Genomic DNA, 17453 nt, shown 5'->3' on the forward strand with positions numbered 1-17453 from the left:
ACTAGCACCTGTACGTCCCAGAAGGGCTGCAGCCCTCCCAAGCTGAGCTAACAGGCTAACCAGGCACCACAAAGAGATGGCAAAAGAAAGGCAAGATGGTTAGTCCTACTTTGCAGGGGGGAAATCAGGCCACTGTGAACTCAGGTAATGTGCGGAAGCCAGCACAGAGGAAGCCAGCACAGAGACAGACCTTGAAGCCAGGTCTACCAAGTCCCAGTCCTTAGGCTTAAAACAACTCATTTCACCAGATAGTTGCCAGGGTATTTGCTAGTGAGAGGTTTGAAGTTACCCAGTCTCAGCTCCACCTTCTTAGACATGGGAAAAATCCGGAATGCTCCCAGTAGGGGCAACAAGGTCGTTATGTATTTATATCTGTAAGGCTGAAATTAGGGCCAAGAGAGCTTCATAAATGCTGGCCATGCACCTTCCCGCCTCACTAGATATATTTTGGAGTGAAAAACTGCCAGATCCTCTCACAACGTGGTGCAACTCCAGCTCCTACACAGTCTCCAGACAGCTCACTCCTTCTTCTCAGAGGAGATGAGGAACCAGGGCTGAAGATGGGACAGCTGCCCAAACAGCCAAATGTCATCTCCTTCACCTCCTCACTGCCTGCCACGGGCGGCCACGTGGCTGCAAGGAGGGCTCTCTCAGCAGCTGCTGCATCCTCCTCCTGGACCACCCTGGCTTAAAAGAAATGCCTTAATAAATATTTAGTTAAATAAACTAAAAATAACATTTAGTAAAAAAGAAAGGATTTTTTAAATTAAAAATAGCTAATAAAAATATTTACTGTGTATTTTTGGACAATTTCCTTTGATGTTGTTCATACCTTATTTATTCTCAGCATCTGAAAAAATATAAACAATTAAGATTTGAGGGCAAAGTTTCACAGAAACCATTTCTAAGTTCCATTATTTGAAGGATTCAGAATTTAATTTTAAATTTTCTTGTGCAAGAGTTAATGTCAGAAATGCTCGTGTTTTTCCAGTTGAAGAAAAGAGATTATTATACATCTTTACTGGTTGGTGCAATTAATGCAGCTTGAATTCCTACTTAGTGTGACTGTTACTTAGCATTTGGACAAAATCATGTTCACTGAATGAGTTCAAATGAGGCAAACATTGCTGGGAAACACACGCTGGTCCCACATTTCATAAACAGAAGAAAAGGTAAACTAAGGAAAATATTTGACACAAACTCATCTCTCAACCTTCTCACCATCAAGGCTCCAGACCTCCCATTGAAACATATATCTTCTCTCAGCCATGCACATGCATCCATAAGTGAAAGACTGAAGTACAATATGCCCGAGAAATTATCCTTAGCAGGATCAATACACTAAATACCAAAGGTAGTGTCTACGTAGCCATATCTGTTTTTAATGTGTCATGTGCAATCACAGGCTGTGATGCAAAAACAGAAGGCAAGAGTTTATCAGGTTTCAGATTCAGCTGAATCACCTGGCCCACCCCTATGCAAAGGCCAATGTGCCTGGAAGTAAACACAGCTCAAGTGGTGTGTATGTTTTCCAGGGTGTTTGGTTTCTGTTTTGTCGTAAATATGATCTATTACAATACTCTCCCACATCCTACAGTCAATGTTTCAACATTTTCAGGCACTCTTCTCATTTCTTGTTTTCCTTGATATATTGCTGGAGGAAAAAATTGACTGGCTTCGCATGATAGCTTTTGTATATTAAATAATTTTATTGTGTTTGAGCAACAAACTGAAAACAGGACGCTTGACAGTTACGGTTTAATTCAGTGGTTTCTCTTCTGCCTGTAGGAAGGAAAATTCATGGCATGGTACAGTGCAATCCTTGACAACTATTTCATCTTCTTTCCCTTTGTTTCTCCAGAAAACTGATAGCTACCTGTCACCAATGAGAAAAATAACGTACAGCCAAAATCAGCACAGAGGCTGTAGCATAAGAAAGGCTGACTTTTAAAAACAAATGTATTTTTCCACTGTTGAATCCATGCTTGAGAAGCATATTTATATACGTATAGAAATGTATTTGCATACAAATGAGTGCATTATGTACATGCCACACAAATGTATATGCATGGTATCATCATATATATTTTATGTTAGATTTATATAGACAGACATGTGGTTAGACAATAATAGTAATATTTTGACATATATGCATATATTACTATGCTGCTGGTGACTAACACTTTAGAGAAGGCAGTGTTTGGTCAGGATACTCAACAGGTAAGGTCTGTAGTGTACAAGTACTGCCCACAGTGTAAGGGTCCACAGCAGAAGGATGACAAGCCCAGGCAGCTAAGCTCTCATTCTTGTGAAACACAGTAACTCCATGCTCCTATTTACCCGTCTGTAAAATGGGTATAAAAAAATGCCTGCTCATTGCAACGCTGTTAGTTAACAGTTTAAGTACTTTGAAATCTGGTTGCTGCAAATGCAAACCTGGCTCAATGCCTGGCCTGGGAGGAGAATATACTGATGAAACTGAAACCAGCAAGGTCCCAGTGGCAGGTTCTGCCTAAAGGCAGAGGCACAAACCGTACCAGCCTGAGAACAGATGAGAAGAGCAACCAGTAGTTTCAATTTTGCACTTGCATCTGCCAAGCACCTACTAGTGAACCTCAACCAGGATCAGACAAGCTCACACCACATGATCAGCAATAGGAAGGCACATGGTGAGCAGCAGCTTGGTGGCTTGTCTTATTATTCAAGAAGGAGATTAAGATCTCCAAGGAGATTTAGGAGGGGCCTTGAGGCAGAGAAAAGTGTCAAGTGCAAAGGGGTAAATGATGGGGCTGTTCAGACCTGTCCACCCACACACTACCCAAATGCTGCTGCAACTGCAAACACACACAGGGACCACTGGCTCCCTGAAAGCCACCCACTTCACCCTGCTCCAGTTGAGGCTACCAACCTTGCTGGCTGCTGGAAAAGCTTACAACAAAACAAAACAAAAACATACACCAAAAAAATAAAGTTAGAATCTCAAACAGCAACTGGACTCTCTGGTATCACCTCTTTGCTGGGATGGGGATCGGTTCATTGAGGCACAGATTTACAGGGGTGCCTTGTCCTCTCTGACGGGTGCCAGAGGTGCTGGAGAATAGACAATACAATGAAGAAGGAGAAAGAAAAAAGTAGGCAGAGAGGAAAAAGACAAGGAGGAAAAGGTGGAGGGAGACATGGAAATCACAAAACAAAGTCACAACAAGGGAAAATCAGCAAGAAAGGACAGAAAAAAATAGGAAGGAAGAAAATGAGCATGAAACAAGAGAAATGAAAGTTGGTCAATGTAAGAAGAAAGAGGACTTGAATCAAAGCTCCTGAAATTGGAGCTTTTACAAAAAATAGAAGCCACAATAACACTTTAAGGGCACTGAAGGACTGTCAGACCTCCACAGGTGTCCAGGGCAGGTCAGCATGAGTGTCTCCCAGAGAGCTCACCCTGGCCACATTCACATCCCCACCACAGTGTGCCTTGTGATTTAATGGGTGAGTAGATCCAGAGCTCCTGTGCCTGGTGCAATCAGAAGTAATTTTACACTGCAGTGAAGTTTGTGTCACCATTCCTGGAGGTACTTAAAAGATATGTAGATATGATGCTTAGGGACATAGTTCTGTGGTGGAGTTTGCAGTGTGCTAGGTTAACAGTTGGACTCAAAGATCTTAACGATCTTTTCCAAGCAAAATGATTCAATGATTCCAAGCTCACCTGGTCGAGTGTGTGCTGCAAAGCTGGTCCTGTTCCTCACTTTTTGCCACACAGCAGCCAGTTAACATTTCCTTTCCCTTTAATCCTGGGGCATCACTGGCATTGTCCTGCAGCACCCACAAGTCTAGAGTGAGCACCCCCAGGGTTGCTCTTCCCTGCAGTGTTTCCAGCAAAGACAGGCAGTGCTGCAGGAAGACACCAGGTTTGGTGCTCTGTCCCAAACCAGCAGGCACAACACATCAACCAGTGGGCTCAGGGATGCCAGAGACCAACAGCTCTTGGTGAAGTGGTACATCAGACAGCTGGCTGCTCTCTCTTTGGCTCACCAAGGCCCTCTCAGCATTTCTTGCTAGCATTCTGCCCAGGAGTCTCCAGCAGTGATGGCCACTGAGTGTTAGGATACACACTTGAAGAAGGACTCAACATCAGAATCAAATGGAAAAGGGACAAAAATAAATAATAAATAATTTCTTAATGTATATTTGTTAAAAACTTGAGCCTTGTAGAGTTTTGTTGCAAAACTGCATCTTCACATTACAGGAAATTCAGTGCAGAAAAGCAGGACCTGCTAGATGTGTTTTCCTTTCAGCTGATGTTTTCCTACAATTTTTTTTAGTGAAACCTTTTCTTACAGCTTTTTTCTCTCTTCTGCTTACACACCTCATCTTACTCCTTGTAAAATCTCTGTGTTGTGGTTGAAAAGTAACTTTGCAAACAAACAAGGAGCACATTTTTCTCACAAGATGCAAAAGACATTGCCCTCTCTGCATGTCAAACTTCCTGCAAAATAAGATTTCTATAAGGAAAAATGAGAAATGCAATTGCAGCTGCTGAAAATGTTGTGTTAAGGCAGAGTCAGGCAGAGCTGCCTTCTCTGTTGTTCCTGAACAAGCCTTTCCAACCACTCGTGATGTCAGGAGGCACCATTCAGACAAATAACAGCAACCCACATCTCTGTGGGCTCTCCTCAGCCTCCCTAAAGAGGCACTTTCTTTGATGCTTCATCATGTGAATCTAATGAGGTGGAGCGTTGTTGTTGTTTTTTTAATATTGAAACTAAATCAGGAGTGCAAATACAGGCACCAGTCTGACTCTGTCTAGGTACTTCCTCCTCAGCCCCCTTTTAACAGAGGGACACTGAGGGTGTGAAGCAGATGTACACTCTTCTCCAGAGAAACACCCAAAATTCATCCCAGCAGTGTGTAACCCATCTAAAGACAGTTCCTCAAATCAGCCAGGCTCCATGGCTCAGCCTGCTGAAAAGCACAGAGGTGAGGAAAGGACCTACCCTCTCCAGAGCACTAAGGTTGAGGAGAAGGAAGCTACAGAGGCAGGAGCCCAAGGCTGGGACATTACTTGGTTTGTCACCAACAGTCTCCAGGTTTGCCACCCTAGAGACTGACCAATGGGCAGTAACTGCCATTTACACTTGTCTTCTGGTCTTGGCACCTTCATCGTTCAGAATGGTCCAGGGCACCAACTTTAACCAGTGCTGAACACCTGGCAGCTTGAAGAGAAGGAAAAAAGTGAAGAAGGCAAAGTTCAGTCACCTTGTGGAGAACTCTGTGCAGGATGGGAAGGACAAGAAAGGGAGAAGACAACAAAGAGGAAGGACAAGGGCAAAGAAGCCCAAAAAGATGTCATCACATTCCTAAAAGCTATTAAAATCTGGTAGCTGAGAGGGGAGATTGTAAAACTCACCACTGAATACACCAAATTTCTCAGCAGCTGACTGGTTATCAAGGGTTATCATTTGCTGGCAGTGATGGCCAAATATTTCTGAGTCACCAGAACAGCTCTTGGTTGTATTTGTTTTTCTGACAGGTCTTCAGGAATAAGTGTTTGTCCTCTTGCAGTTTTGCAGGGTTATGTGTTTGCATAATAATCTTTCCCCTCTACTCCTGTTTTCTCTAGGGACAAGACAGGGGTCTAGGGCCCAACAGAGCCAGAAGAAGGTCCCCACAGAAGAAGTCACTCAAATCACCTTCACACCCTCTTAGGGTTTCAGCTTGATCCAGCTGCAGGTGAGAAAGGAAACTCAGTGGTTGCTGGTGCTGTGAAATCAGCAGCCAGAGTAGCTCAGTGGCCACATGGGTGGTTTGCAAAGCATCAGCTGTGCATCACTGGCACATCAATTACACAACTCTTCATCCCAAACACCACTGCCACAGCATGGGTAGTGACAACTCTCCCATGATCAAACCCAAGATTTTCTTATGGTGGTCGGAAAAAAAACATCTATTTGAGCAACATCTGTGCGGTTGTACAAGTGGGTCTACAAAAACACCTACGTCAATGGATTCTTTGGCACTTTAATCCAATTCATATGCCAATGTCAGAAGAAATCAGCACGTCTCTTCCTCAGTGGGTTTGCTGTCTAGCTGACACCTTACTGCATGTGCAGCAATGTCTGAGCCAGCCAAGGAGATCTGCAGCTGAGCAAGGAAGTGGGTAAGTGCCATGGAGGTAAAACACAAGGTCAAGAAAATGACGATAGCAGTGCAAAGGTAGATGGTAAGCAGGGAAGTGAGAGGCATCCAGAAGGGATTTTTCACAAGCGTGCTGGCATGCTGTGCTGCACAGCTTGCTCTGCTCCCGTAGTTTTCGAGGAATAGGAGTCTGTGACAAATATTTTGAGAGTGCTTTGCGGGAATCGAAGCTGCAAGATGTTAATCTGCACTGGCAGAGCCAAGCACAAAAAGTGGCAACTGAACTTTTTCCTACACAGATTGCACGGTGGAGTAAGTTTCCTGATTTACAAAGGCTTGTTACTCTTCTTGTCATAGGCAACCCTGCTGCGAAAAGGTATCTGGAAACCTTCCGTGCAAAACCTCGGTGGCAGATCTTGTTTTCATCAACTGGGGGGGGGGGAAGAAAGGCCAACAATTTTAAAAGCCATATGAAGGACCCACAAAAGCTGTTGAATGCTTATGTTGGGCATCATCTTGCAGCAGACAAGGAGAGCAGACTGGCAGCTGCTGCGCTCAGCATGGTAGCGGTGCCGTGTTGCTCTCCTGTGGATGATTCATGAGGGCTTGGTGAGGGAAGCAGGCAATTCACAACGGGGATTTCTTCTAATGCAGCGAGTTTAGTTTGAAACCAAAAGAGCAACCCAGGCTGTTGTAAACAATTCAGGAGTATGGTTTTCCTTTAGAGAAGACAAGAGCTTTTGTAAGCTGTGTCACTGTGGGCACAGCAAGAACATGGAAGAAAAACCCTGTTTCTTGATATAATGTGTGTGCCTTGCACAAAACCTTTACTCAGCTTAGTTGGGGGAAAATGGAGTTAATTAACTTGTCATGGCAGTAAAACGGCCCTTTGCTGCCTTCTAACAGTATCTCCAGGCAAAGGGGAAAGTACCTGCAAGCTTCCCAGTCATAAGGTGGAAGAGAAGCTTTTGAGTTGGTTTTGTGCTGGCCAAGACTATTGGAAAAATAGGCCTTCAAGAGCCTGCCTCTGGCTTCATTCAGCAGTTGAACATGTGGGTAAGATTGATCTGCCATGGCTTGGGCATCTAAAACTTAATGTTTAGGTCTTGACAACCACTTTCAGCTCCATTTTTAGTTGAGGAAGAACAACAGGCAGAGAAAATTCGTTTATCCAAAGCCTGGCCTGAAAGCCTCAAAAGATGAGCAGTCCTCAGTTTTGACTTGGTGGATACAACACAGAGGAGTGCTGACCTGAACATGAATTACCTTCACACCTCTACAGCTGGGTGCAAAGCCAATCTTTCCTGTAGGCCACTAGAAATATGTGCAGCTGCTTCCATAGCCTGTGCTCATTCTTCAAGGGTAATCCCAAACCGCACAAAATCAGACATCAGAGATCACCAATGAGCAAAAGACTTGGTTACCTTTGGCTTTGGCTCTGGCTCAGGCTTCACAGTCACATCACTGACAGGATCAAAAAAGCCATCCCTCAAAGCAGTATTAAAAGTAATCTGCCTTCAGCACTGACAGGGCTAAGTGCTGGGTCCTGCACTTGGGTCACAACATCCCCAGGCAACACTACAGGCTTGTGGAAGAGTGGTTGGAAAGCTGCCCAGAGGAAAAGGACCTGGGGGTGCTGATTGACAGCTGGCTGAATAAAAGCCAGCAGTGTGCCCAAGTGGCCAAGAAAGCCAACAGCATCCTGGCCAGCATCAGGAATAGTGTGACCAGCAGGAGTATAGAGGTGCTCATGCCCCTGTACTCAGCACTGGTGAGGCCACACCTCGAGTGCTGTGTGCAGTTCTGGGCCCCTCACTACGAGAAGAACATTGAGGTGCTGGAGCATGTCCAGAGAAGAGCTACCCAGCTGGTGAAGGGTCTAGAGCACAAGTTTTATGAGGAGTATCTGAGGGACCTGGTGTTGTTTAGCCTGGAGAAAAGTAAGCTGAGGGAAGGAGACCTTATCACTCTCTACAGCTACCTGAAAGGAAGTTGTAGGGAGGTCGGGGTTGGTCTCTTCTCCCAGGTAACAAGTGATAGGGCAAGAGGAAGTGGCCTCAAGTTGCACTATGGGATGTTTAGACTGGATATTAGGAAACATTTCTTCACTGAAAGGGTTGGCAGGTACTGGAACAGGCTGCTCAGGGAAGTGGTGGAGTCACAGTGCCTAAAGGTATTTAAAATACGATGCTTAGGGACATGGTTTAGTGGTGGACTTGACAGTGTGTTGGGTTAACGGTTGGATTTTATTACTTTAAGGGTCTTTTCCCAACCTAAATGGTTCTATGATTCTTTGATTCCCAGGTGTCAATCGACTGCCTCTTTTTCTTAAGGTCTGTCAAATGTTTGATCAAATCTATGTCAGTATCAACTGAAAACTTCTGAGGCAAATTCCATGTTTGAAGGCAAGTGCCATTACTTCAATTCTGGATGGAAAACCTTCACATACTGCTAAGTTTTGAGATGCCTGACAGGTACCCAATGGCAGTGAAGGCTTAGAGAGTGTGCATTTTCTTTATACAAAAGTGAATCACATCAATCCAGACCAGAAATCAAAGGTAGCAGCCATGCTATATGCAACACCATTTCATAACCTGGACGTTCATTCTTCAGATGGAACTGCAAACCATTTTCTGTTCTGTAAAATAAACTCACAAATAAATGTAAAATTGTATGCTTGATATTACTGTGTAAAAATAGGATTGATGTGATTCATAAAAGGTTATTATTTTAAAGCATCTTTGTATTTTGATAAAAGCTATATAAATAAGTAATCTATGAGTGTTGTTCAACCTCTGCTACTGACTTCACTTCAGAATACCATGCCAGTGTAGTAGACTTCACAGCAACTGAAAAATTAGTATGTTGACCTGAAAATGGGCTGATGTCAGTGGAAAGGGAGTGAAGACAGATAAGGACTTTCAAGTTTGATCCCTCTGCACAGATTACAGTAAAAATTACCGATGGCCTTTAGGAGACTAGAATATTCCTGTTTGGAAGAGTGGCTGACTGAGTCAGCTGGTACTGCAATCTCTCCACAATAAGGTAGATTCTCCCTGCCCAGATTGCTCCCTTCACCTGTTAACCTGTTATTATAACAAAGCCTCATCTTTGATAGGCATTCTGCCACTGGGCTCACCTTACCTACCAGCAGAGAATGCTGATTTCACATCCGAAGTGGAGGCAGGGCAAAGAGCCATGGGGAGGAAGGACGACCAGTGGAGCAGGAATATCAGAGCAACAACTAGGGATTCCAGGGTGCTGAAAAATCCTGGGAATGCACTGACAACGGCTAGAGAATTTCCTGCCTTTTTGTGAAGGAAAGAACTAATTCAACACAACGTGCACAGAAAGGGGACACAAAGTGAGGGTCCAGGAAGACATGGAGAATAAGCACCAAGAATCAACTTAGAGGAAACTGTGTGGAATACTGGATAAAGCATGGCAAGAAACACACACCAGCAATGTCTGACTCTCCACAGAGCTGTTTCACTTGAAAGAAGCAAAACCTTTTTGCAATTATCTTCAGACAAGAGCTTTTGCTACCTACTAAGAAGTGGAGCATCCACAATCTGCACGGTTATAAAGGAAAAGATTAAACAGTCTCAGGAAACAGTTTTCAGAAAACAGCTACATTCAGTGCCAGAAACATCATTTTTACTATGAATGGGATGAGAACGGGGACTCTTCACCATTAGAAGTGAGGCCCTGATTCACTGAGTGATGCTGCACCAAGAAGCAGCAGGAAAGGTTTTGAAAAGCAAAACTGGTTTTGCATCTCGAGGTCAGCTCAGAGCTACAGGATCATTTCAGAAGTATTTGTGAACTAGATAGATAGAAAGGTGGTGCACACCCTCAGACATGCAAACCATAAAGCTGTTCACAAGAATGGAGGGGCAATGCTAGGGTCAGATGTCAGGTTTCTCCAAGAGAAGCTATACCATGACTCTTGAAGGTAAGAACAGACCTGTGCATGAAGGCTTTCCAGATCATCTGGGACGAATGCCAGGGATGAATATCCTCTGCACATGTGTCCCTCTAACTCAGTAAGTAACAGCTGAAGGTAAAAATAGAAAATTCTTATAAAGGAAGTGAAAAAAAATGAAAAATGCTGTGATACCTCATGAGATGAACCTCTGGTACACACAGAATCACGTGCATATTTGTATGGATAAAGTGTAGTACTAGGTGTTTAGGCAGGCACTACTGATTCCTTTCAGGTGATTATTAAATCTAAACAGACCAACTGGGGAGACAGCCCTTAGACTTTCACAAAAGGAGGAATATGCTCAGCCTCCAAGACCAGCTGGTTCTTTTGCCACATGGCTTGAAACAGCCCCAGATCATGTCAGCCTGTTAGTCAAGCACTAATATCCTGATATCATAAGAAATACAAGTTCTACTTCTCTCACCAGTTTCTTCCTCCTCAAATGTTTGCTTATCTGCTGTTCTACAAAAGACACAATTATCAGTCCAGCTCATCACCTCCTTGACCACCACCAGCACTGACAGCAAGGATAAATTTCTGGTGACTTTTGGCTAGAGCCAGAGGGGTGACATGCAGCACCCGGGGCTGATGGCCGAGCAGAAGAGCAGGGTGAACACACCCACAGCACTGACCAAGAGCACAGCAGTTCTCCCACACAGAGACTCACAGCAAAGCTAAAGCCACTCTTCATTAAAACACACCTACCTCATTCCTGTCACTAAGAAGCAATTGCATCAAGAAGCACCACTTTGCAGCAGCAGCCTCCAGGCAGATATGATACCCTGGATCTGGGTCACTTCTCCCAGCCTCTGAGGGACATTCATGCTGTGCTGGGATGTGGGAGCATCCTAAAGCAGGTGTCAACAGCTTTTCCCAGCAGTGCCTGTCACAGCACTGCAGATGAGCTGATGGTGCTCTCGGTGCTGCTGCTGTGGTGGGGCTGTGGTTTATCACAGTGCAGTAGCTGCAGGAGATGGTATCGAAAGGGCACTCAGCAGCAGAGCAGCCTGGAGGACACATCCTGTGCTGCATAGGTTTCCTTATGTTGAGCATCCTCACCATTACCTCTGCCACTCAGAGTGGAGCTGCACAAAGCTGTCTTGCTACAGGGGTGTTTATAGGCTGAGATAATCTCTCCTCTAAAGAGGAAAGGAGCATGTGGGGAAGGATCCCAGAACACTATAAGCTGGTATTTGCCACTAAGCAGTTACACCACAGCTCTTCTGGGAATGTGCACAGATGTCTGTAGGCACATCTGCCTCGTGGCTGGAGCAGGAGGTGGACCTCCCTGTCTGCCTCCCAGTGGGCATGGGCAGGTGAGTGCTGGGTAATCAGGAATGTCTTCTTGTTTTTTATTTTGGATGGTTTGGGTGAGGATAAATCACAGGGACATTATAAAAGGTTTCTGCCATGCAGGCAGCATTCACACCAGTGCAGTAGGCATGGAGGAACTGTCATCCTGTTCTGCCTTTCAAGGGCTCAAATTCGTCCATGTCCCACCAACCACATCAGCCTTTCTGGGCTCCCAAGAAGATGGACTGAGGATTATGATTTATGCAACCATCTTCAGATGCTGTCAGCCAGGAATATACCCCAGTGACATCCATCACCCTCCGCTCCTGGTCAGTTCTGGCAACAGCAGGTTTCTGTCATAGCCACATCTTATCACCCTGCTCTGCAGCATCAGGAGAGTAGGCTCTATTGTCTGTCTGGAAAGTATCTTCTGGGGTGTGATTCCTTATTTTCTCCCAGCAAAGAAAGCATGCAGTCTCTGGAGAAGATGCATTTCAGTGCCATGATTTTATGGCCCCTATAATCAGCATGAAACAAACACTGAGTTGGAGGAATAAGTAAATCATCACAGAATAGAAAGAATAATCCTGTGTGAGCATTTTCACAGGAGGTTATTGAAACACTGAATAAACATCATCCAAGAGACTTCTTAAGCTTAAAAATATTTATGCAAATTATTAAAAATAATTAAAAATAATAATAATTTAAAAAATATAAGTATATGCTGAAGCCCTCTGTTCACATCTCAAGTGGGAAAAGGTAGCTTCTTGGCCATGTATAGCAACTATAGCACCAGCAGTTAGGCACAGGAAGTTAAGAAGAATACCACAGATAATTTTCATGTGAAGAGATAAGTTAGCTAGTCTGAAAATATTTTACCTGAGTAAGGATGTGACTAGTCTCTAGAGGTTAAAATCTTTTTAGGGTGTAACAAGCTACAGCCTTCATCTTTTCTCTAGGATAAATGTCCCCAGTCCCTCAGGGGAGATTTCACCTGGCATGGAAAAGCCATTTATCAGAACATCAGCTCAAGGGAAAACCTTCCAGTGTGCTGGGCAAGAGGAGGGGTGAGAGGAAGAAGATTTGGCTGGGACTGAGAACCACAGCACCATTTGCATGCAATTTATCATTCATTAATGCAACTTCAGGAGAGATTTCAGAGCTTTAATCACTCCAATTGATTGTGATTTGTAATGACTTGTTGCAGTGGTTTGCAATGTATTTCCTTATGATCCAGTTTAAGTCTAAAACCACCTTGGCAATTTCTGGATAATTCAGATACCCTGCAAGAATTGTTCCTGTAGAAACAAAAACCTTGATCTTGTAACCACAATTTCCATTATAAGATGCTTTTTAAATAAATGAAAACAATTGTTTTCACTCAGGTCTTCGCAGTGAGGTGGGAACTCTTTCTTGCCCAGCTGCTGCAAAACTCTGACCCCATTTTTTAGAAAGCCTATTGTGACACTAAAATTGCTACATAAGCTTTAAAAGAATGAGTGTCGACCAGCTCGTCATATCACTACATTCATAACACCTTCAGGGAGCAGAGCAAACGGTTAAAAGGAAAGTTAGCTGACTCATTTCAGGAGTAGCTGGTGTTAGTCGTAGCAGCTTGGAAGTTAACAGATAAAAATGTTATCACAGCCAGCAGCAACATAGCTCTAACGATGACAGACAGACTTATGTATTAAATAAGTCCAATTAACTGTCTCAAACATGGGTGGAATTTGGATTTGATATTAATATTCCAGTAGTATACTGGAGACCAACTGACTGCTGTCGTATGCTTTAGAGGAAAAGCCTCACATTTCCACACCTTCTGCTGGAGAATAATTTTATTTAAAGACATACAGAGACTTCAAAGTGCTGCTCCTTTTGGGTAACTAGGCCAAATTCTGTATTCAGTCACACTGGTATAACTTGAGTTTACAGTAACTCCATTGACTTCATCAGCATAATTAACCGCTGGAACAACTCAGCCAGTGATGCTGTTGACTCTCCATTGCTGGAAATCATTAAGACCCAAGTGTTGGGCTTGTTTGCTCGTTTTTTTCAGGAAAAAAAAAAAAAACACAACAAAAAAAAACTTGTGCTGCACATGATACTGGATTAGAGGGATATGTTGTTTCACTTTGACTTCATAATCCCTGAACCATGGGTTTTGTTCACCTGGTGGACTCAGGAGCTCTTGAGTGGCATGGGATAGCATGGACAGCCTTACCCCCCTCCCCTCCAGCAAGAGCAACTTGGCACAGTGTAGTTGTCTCTATGTAGGACTATTTTAATGGGGAGTGAATCACATTCCTCCCACAGACAAACTCTTGTCAAGGACCTTTGAACTGACTTAGCCCTAGACATCATGGACTCAGTCCTTATCTCCATTCCTGCAAAAAGCCAAAGCATGCAATCTGATACTGCTCATTTGTCACCAGCAAAAAAACCCCAGCATTCAAGTGTCTTCCTGTAAGTTTCTAGGCAATTATTCACCTACGTCACCTGGATTATCAGACACCACAGGTTATTTGTTGATTTGTTATGTTTGGCTTCTGTGCAGTAAAATCATGTGTCACCCTTTGTGGGAGTGAGCACGTCTAGCAAATGGTTCAGAAAAGGGTAATGTCTTTCCATAGTCCAATTAAAATCAGGGACTGCAGCTGCAAAGGCTGTGTGAGGGAAGCCACAGAAACTATTCATATTAGTAGCTGCTCTATCTGGCCTAATTATGAGAACTGGAGTGAGGTGAGGTGTGTTAACAGCAACATTTAATTTTTATTGTAGTTAGTTGACAGCCACTGCATTCATTTACTCCTGGGCAGGGTCACACTGCCAGGGCAGAGGAGACACCGCTCATCCCACTTGACACTGTGACACCACACCACAGCAAAGTAAAGGGGTTATGCTCAAAGTACGGTGGGTTTGGAGCCAACACACCAAGCTAAATGCTTGTGGAAGATTCCAAGCCCCTGAGCTTCTCTTCTTTAAGCATAGAGAGAAAAAAAAATAAAAGGGAAACTTGCCACGGGATTTATTTTCTTCCCATGTTTCATATTTTATGCCTGATTTCACCTCCTCTTGCAGACGTAACAGCTCCTCCTGACTTAGGTACGCAATGCTGGCAACTGCAGGCCACAGGCAAGTCAGATACATGGGATGCTCCTTCAGTGCCCATCAGCGTTCCTGCACACCACAGAGGTGAGCCACAGCCATAAAACCCTGAAGCTGTTTTCGTTCTCCAAGAGGTTCTCACCCTGCTCCAGGCACCTCACAGAAATAGGCTGGGGCAGGCAGGGGCTGTGCTCCCTCTGCCAGCTTCCCCCTCGCCCAGCTGCCTGACCCCTCCCACAGCCCCAGCAGTCACCACCCTGGCACATACCCCTGGTGCTTGTTGCCAAGAAGTTGTTTTAATTTTTTTTTTTCCTTTGGCAAGCATTAACCCAGCCTCACCTCCATGTCTGTGTGCTGCTCCACCCTTTCGCATCTTATTAATCGCCACGTTCGGCTCTTGTTCAAGCCAGGTGTGCAGGAAATCTCAGCGCCCACCAAAGTGAGGATGGCAAAATTATGAAAACAACAACTAACAATAACAACCAAAAAAAAAAAAACAGCAAAAGAGTTTCCCTCTTTTTTACCAGCTTAATGCCATTTTCTTTCCTATGCAGCAGCTTGAGCAGCCTTCTGGCTGGCAAGAACTGGGACAAGTAAAAAAAAAAAAAATAATTAAATGTTACAAATAGCATCCAGAGACACCCCTGACACAACCACAGGTGGGACAGATTTTTTCTCTGGTTAGCCTTCCCACTTTGGCCTATGCTGTACAACTCAGTAGAAGGTTTCTATACAAGGAAGGGTGCCACACCCCTGACTGCTCACCTTGTCTGCTCATTTTATGTTTCAGCAGACCTCAGTGTGGTCCTCAACAGGGACCCACCAGATCACAAGCTTCTCCCTTTCCACATCCTCCCTTCTCCTCCCTCCAGACATAAGGCAGTGGAAAGTAAACACAGACTCTCCCAACCTGGCTGGCAGAGGTGAGGAGTGGGTTTTCCCATTTCCACACGGTGATGAGGAGGGAGAAGAGCTGATTAACAGGTCTCAGCACTTTTCCCAGGGCTGGGTGAGAGGGAAAGCTGCAGCACTCACCCCCTTGGCTCTGTCTGGTGGCCAGAGGTGATGCTCCTGGGTCTCAAGACACTGGAGATCCTGGAGTGGAGCATGGACATCTCCCATAGTCCTTTGACCAGGCACTAGCTCTGGCTTTGGACTCCTTGGCCATGACCAAGCCTGTTCCTGTTACTGACATGGCACTTTGACCACAAAAAGAGACCTGGGAAAGGCTTAGTGGGGGATGCAGAATGCACCCGACACCACAGTGTGGTTGAAATTCTTCAGTGGTGGTGATAAGACAGATGAAAGCTGTCTGCTTCCTACATTGGCATCTGATTAAACATCCATTTGGGGAACATGCTGCAGAAGAAGAGACAAAGAAAAAGTTATTGCCAGCAGCCGTGAAAAATTGGGAATGAGCCTTGAGTAGGCTCTTTCAATCTCCAAATAACACCACTGCTGAGACAGAAAGCCAGGTTCCTTTTAAAATTTTGTGAAATTGGGTGCTTGTGGGACTGTGGGAGCTACAGCCCCAGGCCAGAAGGGTGTGCAGATAGGTATGACATGGTATCGGGACACGGGTGCTGTGGACCAGGCATCAGCCCACCCAAGCCCAGCTCACTTGCTGCCTGGTGCTGAAGAGAACACATTCCTTCAGAAGTGAAAAGCCTGCTCCCCTCTCCCCTTGACCATTATTTTCCCATGCAGCAAATGAACCACCATGAAACAGAGGGCAGGGCAAAGCTTTGAAAAAGAGTCTGTTGGTTCATGGTGGAAAAATGTCAGGGTTGGGTATTTTAGTTACAGTTTTAGTCAGTCCTATTATCATTGCTCTGCAGAAAAACTGCCTCGGGTGGCAGTTATGCTCAAAGCAAACCTACACATTATATGGTACACACGTACCCAGGGAGTCAATGCAGCCTGGAAGAAGGACATCCCCTCCAAAATCTCTCCTTGGCAGATACACAACACAAAGTCTCCTCCAGAAGGAACCCAGAGGCTGGGTGGCCTCAGCCTGACACCCTGAGCATAAACACCGGTCTTGTCTCACATGGGGATTGATGCTGAGTGCAGTAGCATTAATGGCAAAGCTCCTGTGGAAGTCAACACTCAGGGTCAGACCTTCACTGCTTCTGTGAGTGAGTGACAAAACAGTGTTGGGAGCTGGGTGAGCAGGAGAGGCAGAGCAGGTACCTGGAAAGACCAGTGATCTTGCTTCACCAGGTCTTTAAAAATTATTAAATAGGCAAAGGAGCCGAGCTTCATTTGTTAAGAATTTTCACACTTGCAAATGCTCCTCAGATTAGGGTCCTCTGCAGCAGCCATTGCAGAGCAGGGCAGCCCATCTACCTCAGCCCCTCCAGGCGTGGGGATGTCTTGCATGGCTTTAGGAAGCCTCCATCTACCTTTCTAGAGGGTAGATTTAGGTCAGACATTAGGAAGAAATTATTTAGAGTAAGGGTGGTGAGACACTGGAACAAGTTACCCAAGGAGGTTGTGGATACACCCTCCCTGGAAGTGTTCAAGGCCAGGTTGGACAGGCCTTTGTGCAGCCTGCTCTAGTGGAAGAGGTCTAGTCTAGGGGGTTTGGGACTAGCTGATCTTTAAGGTCCCTTCCAACCCTAGCCATTTTATGATTGAATGATTCACCCCTCTCCACCATGGCTTGCAATGACAGAGGAATCATTTTGATGCAGCCTTGAAATCAGGCAACCACCCTTTCATGTGTCTGGCAGCTGCTCGGAATTTGGAGCAATCAGAAGCTCAAATTTGCACCTTCACGATACCAACACGATCCAGGTCTGGATGTTGTTGCTTAGCATCGTTGCCAATCTGATAAAGCACCACCACACTCAAGCCTGTGTATCTTGTGACTGTCCTAAAACAAGCCTTGATTTTAAAAATGAAGTTGCTTCAGGAGGAAGGGGGA

This window comes from Apus apus, chromosome 1 (genome assembly GCF_020740795.1).
Source record: "Apus apus isolate bApuApu2 chromosome 1, bApuApu2.pri.cur, whole genome shotgun sequence".
Classification (NCBI taxonomy): domain Eukaryota; kingdom Metazoa; phylum Chordata; class Aves; order Apodiformes; family Apodidae; genus Apus; species Apus apus.